Source organism: Pseudophryne corroboree, chromosome 10, assembly GCF_028390025.1.
Source record: "Pseudophryne corroboree isolate aPseCor3 chromosome 10, aPseCor3.hap2, whole genome shotgun sequence".
Taxonomy (NCBI): domain Eukaryota; kingdom Metazoa; phylum Chordata; class Amphibia; order Anura; family Myobatrachidae; genus Pseudophryne; species Pseudophryne corroboree.
In genome coordinates, this window is record NC_086453.1 from 55,518,414 (window position 1) to 55,537,458 (window position 19,045).

Here is a 19,045-nt window from a genome sequence, read left to right on the forward strand (position 1 = left end):
GAAATCTAAAACCAGATTCAAGTCCAATGGCGCTGTAGGTGGAATGAATGGAGGCTGTACTCTGAGGACACCTTGCAGAAAGGTGTGTATAGACGGCAATAGAGCCAATCTTCTTTGAAAATAAATTGACAAAGCAGATACCTGCACCTTTAGTGCAGATAAACGCAGCCCTCCATCTAACCCTGTTTGTAGAAATAACAAAAGACGGGATAACTTGAAAGATGATGTCGGAAACTTCCGAGTTTCACACCAACCTATATAGGCACGCCAAATTCTGTAATAATGAGCTGCCGTAACTGGCTTCCTAGCTCGTAACATGATTGGTATAACCGATTCTGGAATGCCCTCTCTTCTTAAGAGGGCGGTCTCAACAGCCACCCCGTCAAACGCAGCCGCGCTAAATTGGGGTAAAGGAACGGACCCTGTTGTAACAAGTCCGGACGTAGTGGGAGCGGCCAAGGATGGTCTGCGAGTAGACCGTGGAGATCCGAGAACCAAGCTCTCCGAGGCCAATGAGGTGCCACTAGTATGACTGTGACACTCTCTTTTGATCCGTTTTAGCACCAGAGGGAGCAGCGGAAACGGTGGAAACAGATACACTAGGCTGTACGGCCAAGCGATTGTGAGAGCGTCCACCGCCACTGCCTTTGGATCTCTCGTTCTGGACACATAGTGAAGCGTTTGGTGATTGTGGCGAGACGCCATTAGGTCCACCTGAGGGTAACCCCACCGCTGAACCAACATGTGAAACACTTCTGGATTTAATGCCCATTCTCCTGGATGAAAATCCCGACGGCTGAGATAATCTGCCTCCCAGTTGTCCACTCCCGGAATGAACACTGCCGACAATATCACCTAGTGGTATTCTGCCCAATTGAGGATTCGAGCTACTTCCCGCATTGCCATGCGGCTTCTCGTTCCTCCTTGTTTGTTGATGTATGCGACTGCCGTTGCGTTGCCTGACTGCACTTGGACAGTCTGAGAGCGAAGCATGTGTACTGCTTGTCGTAGTGCATTGTAAATTGCGCGGAGTTCCAGGACATTTATAGACAGCAATCTTTCGTGATCCGCCCAGAGACCCTGGAGCTGACAATTTTGAACTACAGCTCCCCAACCTCTGAGACTTGCGTCCGTCGTTAGAATTATCCAATTCCAGCCGCCGAACAGTTTCCCTGCGGTTAAATTGTGTACATTGAGCCACCAGAGTAGAGACACCCTCGCCCTTGGCGACAACCTCACCCTGTGGTGAATCTGCAGATGCAAGCCCGACCACTGTGCGAGCACATCCAGTTGAAAAGGACGTGAGTGAAATCTTCTGAACTGAAGCGCTTCGAAAGCCGCCACCATTGTTCCTAAGAGGCGAATGCACAAATGTACCGAGACTGTGCGTGGCTTGAGCACTAATTGTACTAGATGGCGAATAATCTGTACTTTCTGTTGTGGTAGGTAAATTCTTTGATTTACCGTATCGAAAATCATACCTAGGAATTGAAGGCGTTGAGACAGAATGAGATGTGATTTCTTGAAGTTGACAATCCAACCGTGGTGAACTAGTACATTGTACGTTAATAGCGCATGTTGGAGAAGCATCTGTTGAGACGGGGCTTTGATGAGCAGATCGTCTAAATACGGAACTATTGTCACTCCCAGGGATCTGAGATGAGCTATCATCACAGACATCACTTTGGTGAATACCCGAGGCGCTGACGATAGGCCAAACGTAGAGCCTGAAACTGGTAATGGTTTTGGCGTATTGCAAATCGCAAGAACCTCTGATGAGGCTGCCAAATCGGAATGTGTAAGTACGCATCCTTGAGATCTAGCGCAATCATGAATTCCTTTGGCTCTAAACTTGCAATCACTGAGCGCAGAGATTCCATCTTGAATCTGTAGTAAGTTACGTACCGATTGAGACCTTTTAAATTCAATATTGGCCTGACTGAGCCATCCGGCTTCGGTACCACAAACAGACTGGAATAATAACCCTGACCCTGTTGGTGTACAGGGACCGGAATCAAAACTGCTGAATCCAGTAGGGACTGAATGGCAATTTGCAGAACCGCCCTCTTGTCGTCCGACAGAGGCAGTCCTGTCTTGAAAAACCGCAGTGGCGGAAGACAGTCGAACTCTATTTTGTAACCTCTTAACACTAAATTGCGGATCCACCCATCCGCGGATGTCTGGAACCACGCCAAATGGAACGTCTGAAGGCGTGCTCCCACAATTGGAGAACCGAGATGGGCTGGTAGCCAGTCATGCCACTGGCTTGTCGGTGACCTTAGCGTCCTGACGACTTGTGTTGGTTTGTTGGAAACCACGTCCACGTCTACCAGGCGTGGCTGTTCCTCTGCCACGTCCGCGAAAGGACTGAGGTCTAAAGGATTTGAACGCAGGTCCAGAGTACCTCCGTCTTGGTACCGGTGGAGGCAATGGTAAGAAAACCGACTTTCCTCCCGTAGCCTCAGAAATCCATGTGTCCAATTCAGGACCAAACAACTTCTTGCCACCGTAAGGCATCGCCTCTATACCTCGTTTGACCTCTGCCTCCGCTTGCCAAGAACGCAGCCAGAGTGCTCATCGTGCCGTAACTAGCGACGATGAAATACGAGAAGTGAGCTGACAGACGTCAGTAGAAGCTGTACAGAGATACTCCGCAGCCTCACACATTTGATCAGCAAGAAGTATAAGGTGTTCGTCATGTAGGGCTGACTTGAGTTCTGTTATCCATACTATGAGCGCCTTAGTGACCCAGATACCAACCAAGCCAGGTCTCAGCAGCACTCCTGCTGCTACATACATGGACTTTAGCATAGTTTCTATTTTGCGATCTGAAGGGTCTTTAAGCGTAGTAGCAGCTGGCACTGGTATGGTTAATTTCTTTGTAAGTTTCGACACTGACGAATCAACTATTGGTGGATTCTCCCATGTACATGTCACAGAGTCTGGAAACGGGTAACTAGACTTAAATCTGCGAGGTATAGAAAACCGTTTATCTGGAGTCTGTCGTGTTTCTACTAACATCTTATTAAGAGACTCCGAAACAGGAAAACACATTGGAGTTCTCGGTCGTTTAGTAAATACGACCTGATCATTTGTCAGAGGCTCCTCAGTTTCTGTAAACTTCAGAGACTGACGCACCGCTCTGATGAGATTATCAATACCTGAGCTGTTAAAATCCTCACTATCTGACTCCACTTCGCCCTCCTCACCCTCATCTTGTGCCGTAAGGTCTGGCATGGAATCGTCAGAATGCAACATAGCAGAAACTGGTAAATCATAAGACATATGAAATTTATCCCGTCTACCCAAAATGGATTTGGAACTTTCGCAAGGCTGAGACGCCTCCGGTAATTCTGGCGGTCTCACCCTAGACTCAGATCTTGCCGCTTCCCGCTCTTGTCGAGCGGCGGTCAATTCGGATTGCAACCCAGCCAGTACATTGGCTAGCATTTCCCATGGAGGGTCCGGGGATGAAACTGGCTTTAAAACCGGAGCAGAAATTGTATTCGTAACTGAATCCACAAAACATACTGGACATGTGGTAGATCCATCCGGTAACACACTGCTACAGACTTTGCAGTGATGCTTTTTAATTTTTGCTGGTGCCTTACTCATTATGGAGACAGACAATACAATACACAAAAAACAGACACTTGCACGACTCAGTAAAATAGTCTGAAGGTGTCTCTATATATATATATATATCTGGCCATATATATCTGGCCAAGTGCAGTACACGTGGCCAGTACTATAAAATGTGATCCCAAATTCCCACTAACACCCCTGCGCCTCCGGTGGAGTAGAGATGTAGTACTGGAACGTTCTGGAATCACAGCAGGAAGACACAGGAAGCATGGTTAAAATGGCTGCCATGCTTAAAATCATAGTCACAGTACAGGTTACAAGCATATAAACTGATATATAACTCTGTATGTCCTGTGTAATCATGGCTGCAGCCTAGCATACTGCTGTTGCTGCAGTTTATCCCCCCTCGTGCCGCTGATTGTACCCCTTGCAGTCTGTAATGCTGCCCCCCCCCCCCGTATGCTCCGTTGTGGATGCAGTATGCGGGGCGGGCAGCGTGTGGGGCTGCCAGCGGGAGCCAGGTAGCGGGACGCGCTGGAACAGACAGCGGGGAGCGCGTCCTGAAGCGCTCTGAGCAGCGGCCGGAGCAGAGGTGGCGGCCGGAGCAGCGGCTGCGGCCGGGCGGACTGTAGAGGGATCCCAGCGCCATCAGCTTTAAAGAAAACTTTGTCCCCACACAGCGGGGCGGCAGCGGGAGCTGACCGCCCCGACCACATACCTTGACTCCTGCTGCTGTGGTGAGGCTCCGACGGGGCTTCTCTGCAAGCGCCGGCCAGCCTGTCTGCAGGAGGTTTGTCTGGCTGTGAGGGTGCTCATTTATTTTGGACCGACACGCCACAGCTGCTAGTAGCAGCTTGCACTATCCCTGACCCTGCCTTTTGGAAGGGGGAAAGGGATGTGTATGAAAAAGAAAAATATTAACTAAACAAAATACAAATATTCAAAAGAATTGTGGACCAAGCCACAGAACCTGTTGCTACGTCGAGCACAGAAAAAACACAGTGGTACTCTGGGATATGGAGGGGTGGAGTGTTCTAAATTTAAATATTCAGTGCCCTGTTTCCTGCGGAAGCCGTCCATATCCCAAGAGTACTCCAGTGACCCCTAGTGGATGAAAAAGAAAAAACTAAATTCTGACCATAACTCTCTCTCAGACTACCGTCCCAGCTTTCAGCTCCCATATCTCTCCAAGCTACTTGAGAAACTTGCCTACCCTCGCCTAACACACTTTCTTTACTCATACAACTTATTGGACCCACATCAATCAGGCTTTTGCTAATAACACTCCACAGAGACAGCACTGACTAAAGTAGTGAATGATCTAGTCACTGCGAAGTCTAAAGGCCTTTACTCACTACTCATTCTTCTAGATCTGTCTGCTGCTTTTGACACTGTTGACCACTCTCTTCTCATACAAACATTGCAGTCCCTGGGTCTTCAGGACACGCCCCTCTCTTGGTTCCTATCCTACCTATCTAATTGCTCTTTCAGTGTCCGCTTCTCTGAATCCACCTCCTCTTCGCTACCTCTTTCAGTTGGAGTACCATAGGGCTCAGTCCTAGGTCCTGTGCTTTTCTCAATCTATACCTCATCTCTTGGGAAACTAATCAACTCTTTTGGATTTCAGTATCACCTGTACGCAGATGATACTCAAATCTACCTATCCTTTCCTGATTTGTCTTTATCTGTATTGGGCCGGGTCGCTGAATGCCTCTCTGCCGTTTCATCTTGGATGTCATCTCACCACCTCAAACTTAGTATTTCCAAAACAGAGTTAACTATATTTCCACCGGCCAATGGCAGTTACCAACCTGATATTTCTATCACTGTTGAGAACTCTACAAACAATCCTACACCACAAGCTCACTACCTAGGTGTCATACTTGACTCAGAACTGTCCTTTGCTCCACACATTCAATCTGTCTCAAAATCATGTTACATGCATCTAAGAAACATATCCAAAATACGATCATACCTTACACAAGACACTGCTGAAACCCTAATACATGCTCTCATTATCTCCCACATTGATTAATGCAATAGTCTTCTTAATGGTCTTACTAAGAAGAGACTCTCACCTTTACAATCCATTCTGAATGCAGCTGCAAGGCTAATATTCCTCGCTAGACGTTCATCGTCTGCAGACCCACTACGTCAGTCCCTCCATTGACTACCTGTATTCTACCGTATTCAATATAAAATACTGTTGCTTACACACAAGGCTATTAACCATACTGCACCAACGTACATCACTTTGCTTATCTCAAAATATCTCCCAACCCCTTCGCTCTTCACAAGATCTACATCTCTCATCCACAATCATTACTTGCTCCCATGCACGATTGCAGAACTTTCTCCAGGCTGCACCCACTCTGTGGAATGTACAATAAGACTCTCCTCTAGTCTCCAAACCTTCAAGAGTTCCCTGAAAACCCACCTATTCAGACAAGCTTATAAAATTCCTGAACCACTCAAATTACCTTCATAGATTTCCTATCCAATTATATCCCCACAGTACAGTCCACATATCCCCCACATATTTTCTTTCTTCACTCTCCCTCCCTCCTGACCCTGGTTCATCACTGCTGTGATGTGATATCACGCAGCCCACCAAGAACCTTTACAATCTGGTGGACAACTATGCAATAAATAGCACCTATCCTTGTGTATCAATGCCTATTTTCCCATAGATTGTAAGCTTGCGAGCAGGGCCCTCCTACCTCTATGACTGTTTGTTTTTACCCAGTTTTGTCATCTAACTGTGTCCAGTTGTAAATGGCAATGGAATTTGCTGCGCTATATAAGAAACTGTTAATAAATAAACACACTGACTGTATATCACTTACAAGAGGTCTTCAAAAATTTCTATGGTCATAGCGATCACTCATAGGAAGAATTTAATGCAAATATAGTGGCCATTCAGAGGTGCACGCAAGTTAGGCACAACTGCGCCTGCACTGCATGCATGGTACTAAGGGGAATTCAATACTGGTCAAAGAGTGCAAATTGCCGTGGCATTTAAAAACCGGCAACGGCACCCCATCTTGCACCCTTCACCCACCCGAATTCTGAATTTTCCCAAAGTACTTGTTACTCTATAGTACAGTGAAAACACTTTTGTGCAAGATCAGGCTACCACACTGATTTGGCAGCAATTGAATTCCTCTAACGTGCTAAGTATCTAAGCGACCGTTCTGCCCCCCCCCCCCCCCATCTCATACCCATTCATTCATATCAGTCATCATTATCAGTGCGCACTTGCACCAGCAGTATCCTTGGTGTGAGCAAACGGTCTGATTTTGGGTGGGTCTCCGCAGACAGCTTGGTGAAGTGGAGGGACAGCGTGGTGCAACGTCACAGGCCCAAACCACCACGCGCAAAGTCACGACTTGCCGCATTGTGCAGAGGGGACGGGACACCATGCATCTCATCATAAGGCACCTGGACCATGCACTCCCCAGAGATCCGGGGAGGATGGTCTACTCCAGTGTTTCCCAACCTCGGTCCTCAAGGCACACCAACCGTCCAGGTTTTTGTGATAACCATGTTTGAGCACAAATGATTCAATCAAAATAACTGAGGTACTAATTAAATCACCTGTGCTCAGGTATGGTTATCCTGAAAACCAGGACTGTTAGCGTGCCTTGAGGACCGTGGTTGGGAAACACTGGTCTACTCTCTTGGGAGTGTGGGAGATCTCCATAAGAAGCGGGATCACAATTATTCCAGGAGAGCAGACATGCATGCAAGATATCTTTTACTATGCATGGCGCCTATGGTGTTGGGATCATCAGTGACAGTATCAGGACAAGCAGGAGGACTATATATTGCAGGGGAGATATATATATATATATATATATATATATATATATATACACACTACCAGCAATCGCTTCAATGCAATGGTGGGAGGAAGGGCCCCACAGGGCTGGGAGTACCGAGCCAGGCTAGCCGGGTCACCCCTGCCCCTCCCATACACCGCTCGCCGTAGAGCACTGAACTTACATCCCGTCCGTGTGACGGCAGCAGCGTTCCAGTCTCCCGCCAAGGACGCAGCTTCCTGCACGTTGCTCCCCGCGCCCGCACTGTTGGCATGGAGACACGACGCTAATCACAGGCTGCTTCCGGTGCAGCAGTGGAGTCTGCGTGACATTACCGGGTCATGTGACCGCTGCTGTCACATGATGCAGACTCTATAATAGACTGACAGCGTCCTGTGTTCCTTCCGTGTACTCAGTACTAGGGGAGATATACAGAGAACTAGTGCAGTGATATGACGCTGGTGAGGAGGCAGAGGGGCATGTGAGGATGAAGCTGGTGAGGGGGCAGAGGGGCATGAGAGGGTGAAAGCTGGTGAGGGGGCAGGGGGGCATGAGAGGGTGAAAGCCGGTGAGGAGGTTCAGGGCAATGTGAGGGTGGAAGCCGGTGAGGAGGCGGTAGATGCTAGAATCAAGTGGGCTAAGGGACCTTTTTCGTAAGGGGGAGGAGTTACGACACAAGGGGGAGGAGCTAGGCCAGCGGGAAAGTTCCTCTACTGTCCATGCCACCAACTATTACCTTTAGTAATCAGGTGGCGAGCGAAGTGAGCCACCGAGCCCGAAGCGTGGCGAGCGAAGCGTGGCGAGCGAAGCGTGGCGAGCGAACTTTTTGGGTACCCTGTTCGCACGTAGCTCCTCCCCCTGGTGACGTGTCTCCTCCCCTAGATACGTCAGAAGGTCCCTTCTCCCACTCCGAAATAGAATCAACCATGAGGAGGCAGAGGGGCATGTGAGGGTGGAAGCCGGTGAGGAGGTTCAGGGCAATATGAGGGTGGAAGCCGGTGAGGAGGCAGAGGGGCATGTGAGGGTGTAATCCGGTGAGGAGGCTGAGGGTGGAAGCCGGTCAGGAGGCAGAGGGGCATGAGAGGGTGGAAGCTGGTGAGGAGGCAGAGGGCCATGTGAGGGTAGAAACTGGTGAGGAGGCAAAGGGCCATGTGAGGGTTGAAGCTGGTGAGGAGGCAGAGAGGTATGTGAGGGTAGAAGCTGGTGAGAAGACAGAGGGCCATGTTAGGGTAGAAGCTGGTGAGGAGGCAGAGGGGCATGTGAGGGTAGAAGCTTGTGAGGAGGCAGAGGGGCATGTGAGGGTGGAAGCTGGAGAGGAGACAGAGGGGCATGAGAGGATGAAAGCTGGTGAGGAGGCAGAGGGCCATGTGAGGGTAGAAACTGGTGAGGAGGCAGAGGGACATGTGAGGGTAGAAGCTTGTGAGGAGGCAGAGGGGCATGTGAGGGTGGAAGCTGGAGAGGAGACAGAGGGGCATGAGAGGGTGGAAGCTGGTGAGGAGGCAGAGGGCCATGTGAGGGTAGAAGCTGGTGAGGATGCAGAGGGGCATGTGAAGGTAGAAGCTTGTGAGGAGGCAGAGGGGTATGTGAGGGTAGAAGCTGGTGAGAAGACAGAGGGCCATGTGAGGGTAGAAGCTGGTGAGGAGGCAGAGGGGCATGTGAGAGCAGAAGCTTGTGAGGAGGCAGAGGGGTATGTGAGGGAAGAAGTTGGTGAGGGGGCAGAGGGCCATGTGAGGAAAGAAGCTGGTGAGGGGGCAGAGGGTCATGTGAGGGTAGGAGCAGGTGAGGAGGCAGAGGGCATGTGAGGGTAGAAGTCGGTGAGGAGGCAGAAGGGCATGTGAGGATGGAAGCTGGTGAGGAGGCAGAGGGGCATGTGAGGGTGGAAGCCAGTGAGGAGGCTGAGGGGCATGTGAGGGTGGAAGCCGGTGAACTGAGGGGCATGTGAGAGTAGAAGCCAGTGAGGAGATATGGGAAAAATATATTAGAAATAAAGTGTGTTTCAGTGGCTGCTGCCTCCTCTACCATCCCCAAACCACCACCTGACAAGACTTTTGTGTCTCCGAACCTTGGGGGTCATTCCGAGTTGTTCGCTCGGTAATTTTTTTCGCATCGCATCGATTTTCCGCTTAGTGCGCATGCGCAATGTCTGCAGTGCGACTGCGCCAAGTAAATTTGCTATGCAGTTAGGAATTTTACTCACGGCTTTTTCATCGTTCTGGTGATCGTAGTGTGATTGACAGGAAGTGGGTGTTACTGGGCGGAAACTGGCCATTTTATGGGTGTGTGCGGAAAAACGCTACTGTTTCTGGGAAAAACGCGGGAGTGGCTGGAGAAACGGAGGAGTGTCTGGGCGAACGCTGGGTGTGTTTGTGACATCAAACCAGGAACGACAAGCACTGAACTGATCGCAGATGCCGAGTAAGTCTGGAGCTACTCAGAAACTGCTAAGAGAGGTGTAATCGCAATATTGCGAATACGTCGTTCGCAATTTTAAGAAGCTAAGATTCACTCCCAGTAGGCGGCGGCTTAGCGTGAATAAATCTGCTAAAAGCAGCTTGCGAGCGAACAACTCGGAATGAGGGCCCTTCAGCGTAGACTACTGTTTTCGGCACAAAACTTCTGGTTTGCTGAGAATGCAAGTGTGAGAAAAACCTTGAAATTCTTGTCTAGGAGGTACTGTCTCAGGTGACAACAGATACTTTGTATCTGCATGCTCAAACTGTGCACAACATACAGTACAGTAAGTTCTTGCCTAAAATCATCTAGGTCAGGGGCGGCCAACCAGTCAGTGACAAAGAGCCCAAAAACCTTGTTACTGTAGGTACGTCAAAGAGCTGACATCGAGCCGAAGGCGGGCATGCAAAAATGGAATGTGGCCTTGTGCCTGCTAGACCACATCCTTGGTATAAAATACATTGAAAAAGCCAGAACGACATAAAATAAAAAAATTTAAAGTCAGATCCATTGAAAAAGCCACTTTCACATAAAATAATTTTAAACGCCAGATTCACATAATAAACTTAAGTTCCCCCATGTGTCACTCCAGCTAGCTCCCCATGTGACACTCCCGCTAGCACCATCCTATGTCACTCCAGCCAGCTCCCCATGTGACCCTCCTGCTAGCACCCTCCTATGTCACTCCTGCCAGCACCCCCCATGTCACTCCAGCCAGCTCTCCCATGTGTCACTCCTGCTACCACCCTCCTATGTCACTCCAGCCAGCTTTCCCATGTGTCACTACTTCCAACACCCTCCTTCATCACTCCAGTCAGCTCCTTCATGTGTCACTCCTGCCAGGACCCTTCTGTGTCACTCCAGCCAGCTCCGCCTTGTGTCACTGTAGCCCACCCTCATGTGTCACTAAAGTGTGTCCCCCCCCCCCCCCCCCCCCCCAAGTCGTGCCATTGCTGCAGCCCCTAATGTGTTCTCTGTTTGCCAGTGGGTGTCTCGCTTCTAGTCTCTGGCTCCTTCAATTTTCAGTCCCTGTAGTGCTGCTACATGTCTGGCTGGAGTGTAGCAGTTTCTGTATCTGTTGTGGTCACATGATTTAGAGTGTTGGGAGCCAAATTTAAATAAAGAAAGAGCCTCATGAGGTTCAAGAGCCACTGGTTGGCCACCGCTGATCTAGGCCTACTGTTACTCCTTTTAATTCCAAATAAAACTGTACACATTTGTCACTGATCTCTCTTCATCGAAGCATTATAAAACAATGTGGGTGATTGTTGGGTGTTATGTAAAATGTCTTGCGTTACTGTAATGAAAGAGTCACCATCATCTTCAAACTTTTCTTCACTTTTCATCTTCCTCCTTCTTTGATGCCCTCAAGAAATCATCTCCAACCATAACATTCATTTCGTATATAAGTTTTGGAGTGTCAGTAGAAAACACAAAGCTAAAGGTGTCCCCTTGTGTATCACCCTTAACCTAATGGGAAACTGGGCAGATAAACCAAGATTTAGAAAATTTCCTAAGGCTGCTCATATCTGTAAATAAAGATGATTGGGCGGATCTCTTGTCCTGGGCAGAATCTACCCATAACAGTCATGAATCTACCGCTTCTCCGAAAATGAAGAACTCTAATTTCCATGGTAAACAGCTCAGAACAGGAGGATGAAGGAAAGTTTGCTGTTCCACACAGATCACTGTAGCTTCACCTTCATATCAGTCCACCAAAAACCATAATCAACTAGCCAGTCATGGCTTCCATTTTCGATGACCTTCACTGAGTCTATCCTCCTATGGTCACCAGGGGACCACCTTTTATTCCCCCCCCCCCCGGCTCACAAGCTCCTGATCCCTGGGTGGCACTCCCTCTTCTGGCCCCAGATTGGTGACTTCTACATCCTGGAGGCTTCAGTATTGCCACTCTCATTCTAGAACCCAGTGCTGGGTGCAGCACCTCCCTGTTTGCTGGTAAAGTGTTCCCTCAATGCAGGGACATGCAGTCAGGGGAGGCAGTAATGAGTACAATAATACAAAGAAGATACTTATGACACATGTTCTGTGTCATAAGTATCTGGTTTACTCTTCATATTATTTTAATCATTGTTACCCTCTATGAAACAGTATTAAATGTATCTTGGAGGCACCGCTGTAGGTGCCTCCCACAGTCTATGTGAAAGGGCCGGAAGAGGGGGGCGGGGCCAAGCGTTGGGCAGTGAAAGCCCATTCAGAAAAGCAGCAGAAGCGGCACCTAATAGCAGTGCCGCTTTGACAGGGGCGTGCTTTCAGCTCATATGAAAGCACACCCCTGTCAATGTGATTGGGCAGTGGGCAGGGCTTCGGAAACGGTCTCTGACAGTGACTCCAGAAACTGTGTTTCCTCTTCGGTAGCGTCTAGTTTCCTTCCCCCCTTTACCCGTGTGTCTCCTACTGATCCCGCAGCCAGTGGAGTCAGGTCACTTTAAACCCCCCCCCCCACTCACGCTTGCCGCCGATCAGTGTCGTGTCGTGCCGTTTCCCCCCCCCTTCCCGCAGGCACCAGGTCGGAATGAGGATGACAGCTGCTGCATTGATGGGACTGGGGAGCGGGACACAGCGGGAGCTCTGCTCACACTTGCTCCGGCTATCTGTCTTTGCGCTGCGGCTCCTGTGTGACAGCCTCACACAGGAGCCGCAGCACTAAGACAGATAGCCGGAGCAAGTGTGAGCAGAGCTCCCGCCGTGTCCCGCTCCTCAGTCCCATCAATGCAGCAGCTGTCATCCTCATTCCGACCTGGTGCCTGCAGGGGGGGGACGACACTGATCGGCGGCAAGCGTGAGCGGGGAGCAGTCCATGGAGGAAGCCAAGGCGGCTGGGCGCTATGGAGAGCAGTCGGGCTGTATTAGGGCATGTGGGGGCCCAGGGGCATGTGGAGGCCCTCACTAATCACACACAGCAGGGGCACACAGCCTCCCCACCATACACACACATCCACACCCACAGCAGGGGCACACAGACCCCCCATCCACACCCACAGCAGGGACACACATCACCCTCCCCCCCCCCCCCCCCCACACACACACACACACACACACACACACTTACACAGCAGGAGCATCTGTGCACATACTGTACAACAGAGACACAGCACTCCTCTCCCCCCCCCCCCCCCACCACCAAACTCACCTGTGTACATACACACAGCAGGGGCACACAGCTCCAACACTGCCAGGATGGGGTCCGTCACCTCACAGTGAGAAGAGAGACAGGGCGGCCACTGCGGATTGAGAGGGGGGCGGTGACTCACATCAATGGGCAAGAGCATAGAGGGTTGGGGCAGCCAGGTGCTTCCAGCATGTGGACAGACAGTGATAAGCCGCGGGCAGCGGGGCACATCCTCCTGGAGGGAGGGAGTCACGTCTTCAGAGGTGAGCCACGATGGTGGCGGGAGTAGTGTGTCCGCCAGGATATGCCGCTCTTCTAGTGACGGTCACTCCCCCATTGTGACTGTAAGGCTGTGTAACTGTGCTCAGCGCCAGGAGCAGGAGTCCCGCCCTCCATGTGTAGGGTAGCGCAGAGCACCACTCCCCTCTCTGCTATGCAGCTGTGGAGTACTCCAGTTTAAATAGCAGAGTGTGGGGGCCCTTAATGTGTGGGGGCCCCTGTCGCCCCTCCTATAATCCGGCCCTGGGAGCACTATCCATGGAGGGAACGACAGCAGCCGGGACCCGGGAGCTACAGGGAGCAGGTGAGATTGTTGTTTAACTAAGCGAGCGAGTACCTTTCATTACCAACCTGCCCCCCTGCTGCTCCCATCCGCCCCCCATGCGCCGTACCACTGCTCCCATCCTGCCCCCTGTGATCCGCACCGCTGCTTCCATCCTACCCCCTGTGATCCACACCATTGCTCCTAACCTGCCCCGCACCACTGCTCCCTTCCTGGTCCGCACCACTGCTCCCATCCTACCCCCTCCTGCTCCACACCGCTGCTCCCATCCGGCCCCCTCCTGCTCCGCACCACTGCTCCCAACCCCCCCCCCACTCCGCATCATTGATCCCAACCTGCCCCGCACCACTGCTCCCTACCTGCGCCCTCCTGCTTCGCACCACTGCCCCCATCCTACCCCCTCCTGCTCCGCACCACTGCTCCCATCCTGCCCCCTCCTGCTCCGCACCACTGCTCCCATCCTGCCCCCTCCTGCTCTGCACCACTGCTCCCATCCTGCCCCCACCTGCTCTGTGCCACTGATCCCAACCTGCCCTCCCTACTTCACACCACTGCTCCCATCCTGCCCCCTCCTACTCTGCACCACTGCTCCCATTCTGCCCCCTCCTACTCTGCACCACTGCTCCCATCCTGCCCCCTGTGATCCGCACCACTTCTCCCATCCTGCCCCCTGTGCTCCACACCACTGCTCCCATCCTGCCCCCCCTGCTCCACACCACTGCTCCCATCCTGCCCTGCACCACTGCTCCCATCCTGCCCCCCCCAACTCCGCACCACTGCTCCCAACCTGCCCCGCACCACTGCTCCCTTCCTGCGCCCTCCTGCTTTGCACCACTGCCCCCATCCTACCCCCTCCTGCTCCGCACCACTGCTCCCATCCTGCCCCCTCCTGCTCCCATCCTGCCCCCTCCTGCTCTGCACCACTGCTCCCATCCTGCCCCCTCCTGCTCTGCACCACTGCTCCCATCCTACTCCCTCCTGCTCCGCACCACTGCTCCCATCCTGCCCCCTCCTGCTTCGCACCACTACTCCCATCCTACCCCCTCCTGCTCCGCATCACTGCTCCCAACCTGCCCTCCCTACTCCACACCACTGCTCCCATCCTGCCCCCTCCTATTCTGCACCACTGCTCCCATTCTGCCCCCTCCTACTCTGCACCACTGCTCCCATCCTGCCCCCTGTGATCCGCACCACTTCTCCCATCCTGCCCCCTGTGCTCCACACCACTGCTCCCATCCTGCCCCCCCCTGCTCCACACCACTGCTCCCATCCTGCCCCCTCCTGCCCTGCACCACTGCTCCCATCCTGTCCCCCCCCCACTCCGCACCACTGCTCCCAACCTGCTCCGCACCACTGCTCCCTTCTTGTCCCCTCCTGCTCCGCACCACTGCTCCCATCCTGCCCCCTCCTGCTCCGCACCACTGCTCCCATCCTGCCCTACCTGCTCTGCATCATCGGCAGGACTCAGCGAACATTATGGCTGCAGTGCCTCACCAGACACTGACCTCACCGCACGCCACTGCAATGCAGTGGTTCTCAAACTGCATTGAGAACCACTGGGGGTGCAAGCACCCTGGGGTACTTGCAAGGATGCCCTGGGTTGGTGGTCCAGGACAAATTCTAATTATTTGTGGTCAATATAATAGACAATACCAGTGCTTGTGGTTTCCAAAAATGTGGACAAACAGAAGTGAATCCTGTCCCTAACCACATAACTGACCCCACGGATGAGATATACACACAATTTACTTAATTTCATATATTTTTTTAATTTCTCAGTAAGAATCTTTTGGCCTAGGGTTGCCACGAAAACAATTCTGATACTCTAGGGCGCTGTGACTCAAAAGAGTTTCGGAACAACTGCCTTAATGTATCTCAACAAAGAATATGTGGAAGTCTAAAACTTTTAAGTATTATTTTCGGTACAATGGCCCTCATTCCGAGTTGTTCGCTCGCAAGCTGCTTTTAGCAGCTTTGCACACGCTAAGCCGCCGCCTACTGGGAGTGAATCTTAGCTTCTCAAAATTGCGAACGAAAGGTTCTCAAAATTGCGAAAAGACTTCTCTGTGCAGTTTCTGAGTAGCTCGAGACTTACTCTGCCAGTGCGATCAGTTCAGTGCTTGTCGTTCCTGGTTTGAAGTCACAAACACACCCAGCGTTCGCCCAGGCACTCCCCTGTTTCTCCAGCCACTCCTGCGTTTTTCCCAGAAACGGCAGCGTTTTTTCACACACTCCCATAAAACGGCCAGTTTCTGCCCAGAAACACCCACTTCCTGTCAATCACATTACGATCTCTAGAACGAAGAAAAAACCTCGTAATGCTGTGAGTAAAATAGCAATCTTCATAGCAAATTTACTTGGCGCAGTCGCACTGCGGACATAGCGCATGCGCATTAGCGACTAATCGCTCCGTTGCGAAAAAAAAATAACGAGCGAACAACTCGGAATGACCCCCAATGTGCATGCGGTCTCCGATGTAGGATGCAGTACGGCATCAGACTCAGTGATTGACAGTCTGATGCTGTCTGGGGGTGGCAATGGGGTAGCGTAATGGCCTCAGTTTCCCTAAACGGTGGTGTATCTCTGCCATTGGGGCAGAGTGACCAGGTCAGTATCTCCATGAAATGATGGACATTTCCTGTCCTCTTTGCCGAGTCTGTGGTGGCCAGCTTGTGTGACCCAAGGGTCACACAGTCAGCCGATGGTGTTACAGATGATCCAATGTGTTCTAGGATGCAGTTCGGATCACTAATGCATGTCAGAGGTGTGACGCCCCCTGCTGCATTACTGTATTAGTGCTATCACAGCTGCTTCTATGTAAGCAGAAGCGATAGCAACTCTGTCCACATCTGATTGAGGCCCATGGAACAATCTTACCTAATAGCCCATATAATCGTATCCATGCTTAGTCCCGATAGCTGTACTTTGGCCCTCATTCCGAGTTGTTCGCTCGCAAGGCGATTTCAGCAGAGTTACACACGCTAAGCCGCCGCCTACTGGGAGTGAATCTAAACTTCTTAAATGTGCGACCGATGTATGCGCAATATTGCGATCAAAAACGAGTTAGCAGTTTTAGAGTAACTCCAGACTTACTCTGCCTGTGCGATCAATTCAGTGCTTTTCGGTCCCGGCTGACGTCATAAACACACCCAGCGTTCGCCCAAGCACTCCCACCGTTTCTCCGGACACGCCTGCGTTTTTTCCGGAAACGGTAGCGTTTCCAGCCACACGCCCCTAAAACGCCGTACATCCGCCCAGTAACACCCATTTCCTGTCAATCACAATGCGATCGCCGGAGCGATGAAAAAGCCGTGAGTAAAAATACTTTCTTCTTAGTAAAGTTACTTGGTGCATGCGCAGTGCGAACATTACGCATGCGCACTAAGATAATTCTCACTGCGATGCGATGAAAAATACCGAGCGAACAACTCGGAATGAGGGCCTTTGTATTATTCTGATGTGGTGTTGCAGCAAAAGGGAGACTATACAAGAGAAAAATACTGTGTTTCATTATAATTGATACCTGGGGTTAAATTGTTAGTCAATTTTGTTTTTCTAGCGATTTTCAGTAGATTTAGTAAATTGGTTATTTACTAAAGGCAAAATCTACTGAAAATCGACTTCAAATTGGCTGAAATTACTTTAGACTACAATAAACCTTCAAATAGACCATCAATCCTTTTTCATAGACTTTTATACAAAGCTCTCATTTACTAACACTCAAAATCGACCCAAAATCACTACAGTGAATAGACACATTTGAAATTGAAACAGGTCTATTTAACCTCTAAAACGTGCAATTGGATGAAACCTCATTATGATGCCTATAAAAGTAGAGATGACGGATGTTATGCTTACATTTTTGCGATTATAGCTGCGCATGCGCCAAAGTCTAATATCGTTGCAGCTCGCAGCACTTACTTTCACGCAGAGTGACTGGCAGTCAGGCATCATTTGTGGTTGCCATCACGGGAGAGTGGTGGCAAAAAAGTGAACGTGTTTCAGCCGTGTCACTGGCTGCACCTTCAAATCTGTACTCAAACAGCGTGGATCCGGCGTTTCTGTTCAGGCTGCCATGCTGTGTGGCTGTTAATTTATTCGAGCTGACAATTACTGAAGGATCTGCGTGTGTGCTACAAATGTGTATGCAGTTGCTGTGCCTTTGCAATGTCTCTTGTGGGCATCTCTCTACTTTTCAGGGCTGCTGGGGGTTTTTTGCATAATTTTGCACTTTTGCAGCTGAGATGGCAATAGCGTTTTGCAATAAATCAAACGGCTCAAGGGGCACTGGGTGCGATGACGCATGACCATACTTACCTACATTTCTTTTCTCCTCTCCGGGAGATACTCGGAGATAAGCAGGTGGGTGGCGTCGGAGGCGGGACCGAGTCAATTATGGCATTAGGCCCCGCCCACTACACAAGCAAATACCGCGATTGGGTGGTATTTGCATATGGGTGGAGTTTTGATTATGTGATTAGCATATAATCGCATCATTAAGCCCCGCCCCCTCTGCCAGGTCCGCGATTTCGCACTATTTTGCTCCCCATTCTGCCCACTTACCTAGGAAGTGGGCAGAATGCGGGAGAGGTGCCCACTCTTCCAGGGCTGTGGGGGACTATCCGAGAAGCCGGGTGTCTCCCGCAGAATCCGGGAGAGTAGGCAAGTATGTGCATGACCCGTTATACACGGGTCATGCATGAATGGGTCCTACGTTTATGCTCCAACATCGGAGATGTATGCAAATCATCGCAGATTCCCACCATTGGAGATGTACACAAAACAGAATTAGAGGAACCACAGCAGCTACTTGCATGCAAATGCATATGATTTGTACAATAGAAAATCAGCAGGAAGTAGTAAAAGTTTTTTGGTCAAGTTTTATGTCTATTTGCAGTGGATTTTGAATGGAATTGACAAATACTGACTGTAGGCTTTAAAGCTTAACCAACATAGACATCGGATTTAAACAAATAAAAAAATACATTAGAAATCTACTTTTTACTAGCTATGGAATTTTGTCCCTGAAACACCCTGTCGATTTTGATCAATTTTATATTGATTTTCAATTAATTAAAAATAGATCTGTAGTAAATTTACTCCCTGGAGCACTGTTGCATACCTTGTTTGTATAATACTGTGGGGCTGGACTCCACTTAATATTGGAGCAGCTAGGGTATATTCAGATTAGTACTTGTCAAGTGCTGTTATGAGTTTATACACTGCTCAAAAAAATAAAGGGAACACTAAAATAACACATCCTAGATCTGAATGAATGAAATATTCTTATTAAATACTTTGTTCTTTACATAGTCGAATGTGCTGACAACAAAATCACACAAAAATTATCAATGGAAATCAAATTTATTAACCCATGGAGGTCTGGATTTGGAGTCACCCTCAAAATTAAAGTGGAAAAACACACTACAGGCTGATCCAACTTTGATGTAATGTCCTTAAAACAAGTCAAAATGAGGCTCAGTAATGTGTGTG

The 19,045-nt window shown here is 50.1% G+C and overlaps 1 protein-coding gene across 1 annotated transcript in view; it reads right to left on the reverse strand.

The window, feature by feature from the left end:
* POLD1 (DNA polymerase delta 1, catalytic subunit) overlaps positions 1 to 7,776 on the reverse strand; it is a 294,557-nt gene extending 286,781 nt beyond the window's left edge. The window contains exon 1 of the mRNA XM_063942417.1: positions 7,591 to 7,776. The gene's annotated coding sequence lies outside the window, so the exon portion shown is untranslated. The remainder of the gene's footprint in view (positions 1 to 7,590) is intronic.
* Between the last annotated feature and the right edge of the window lie 11,269 nt (positions 7,777 to 19,045).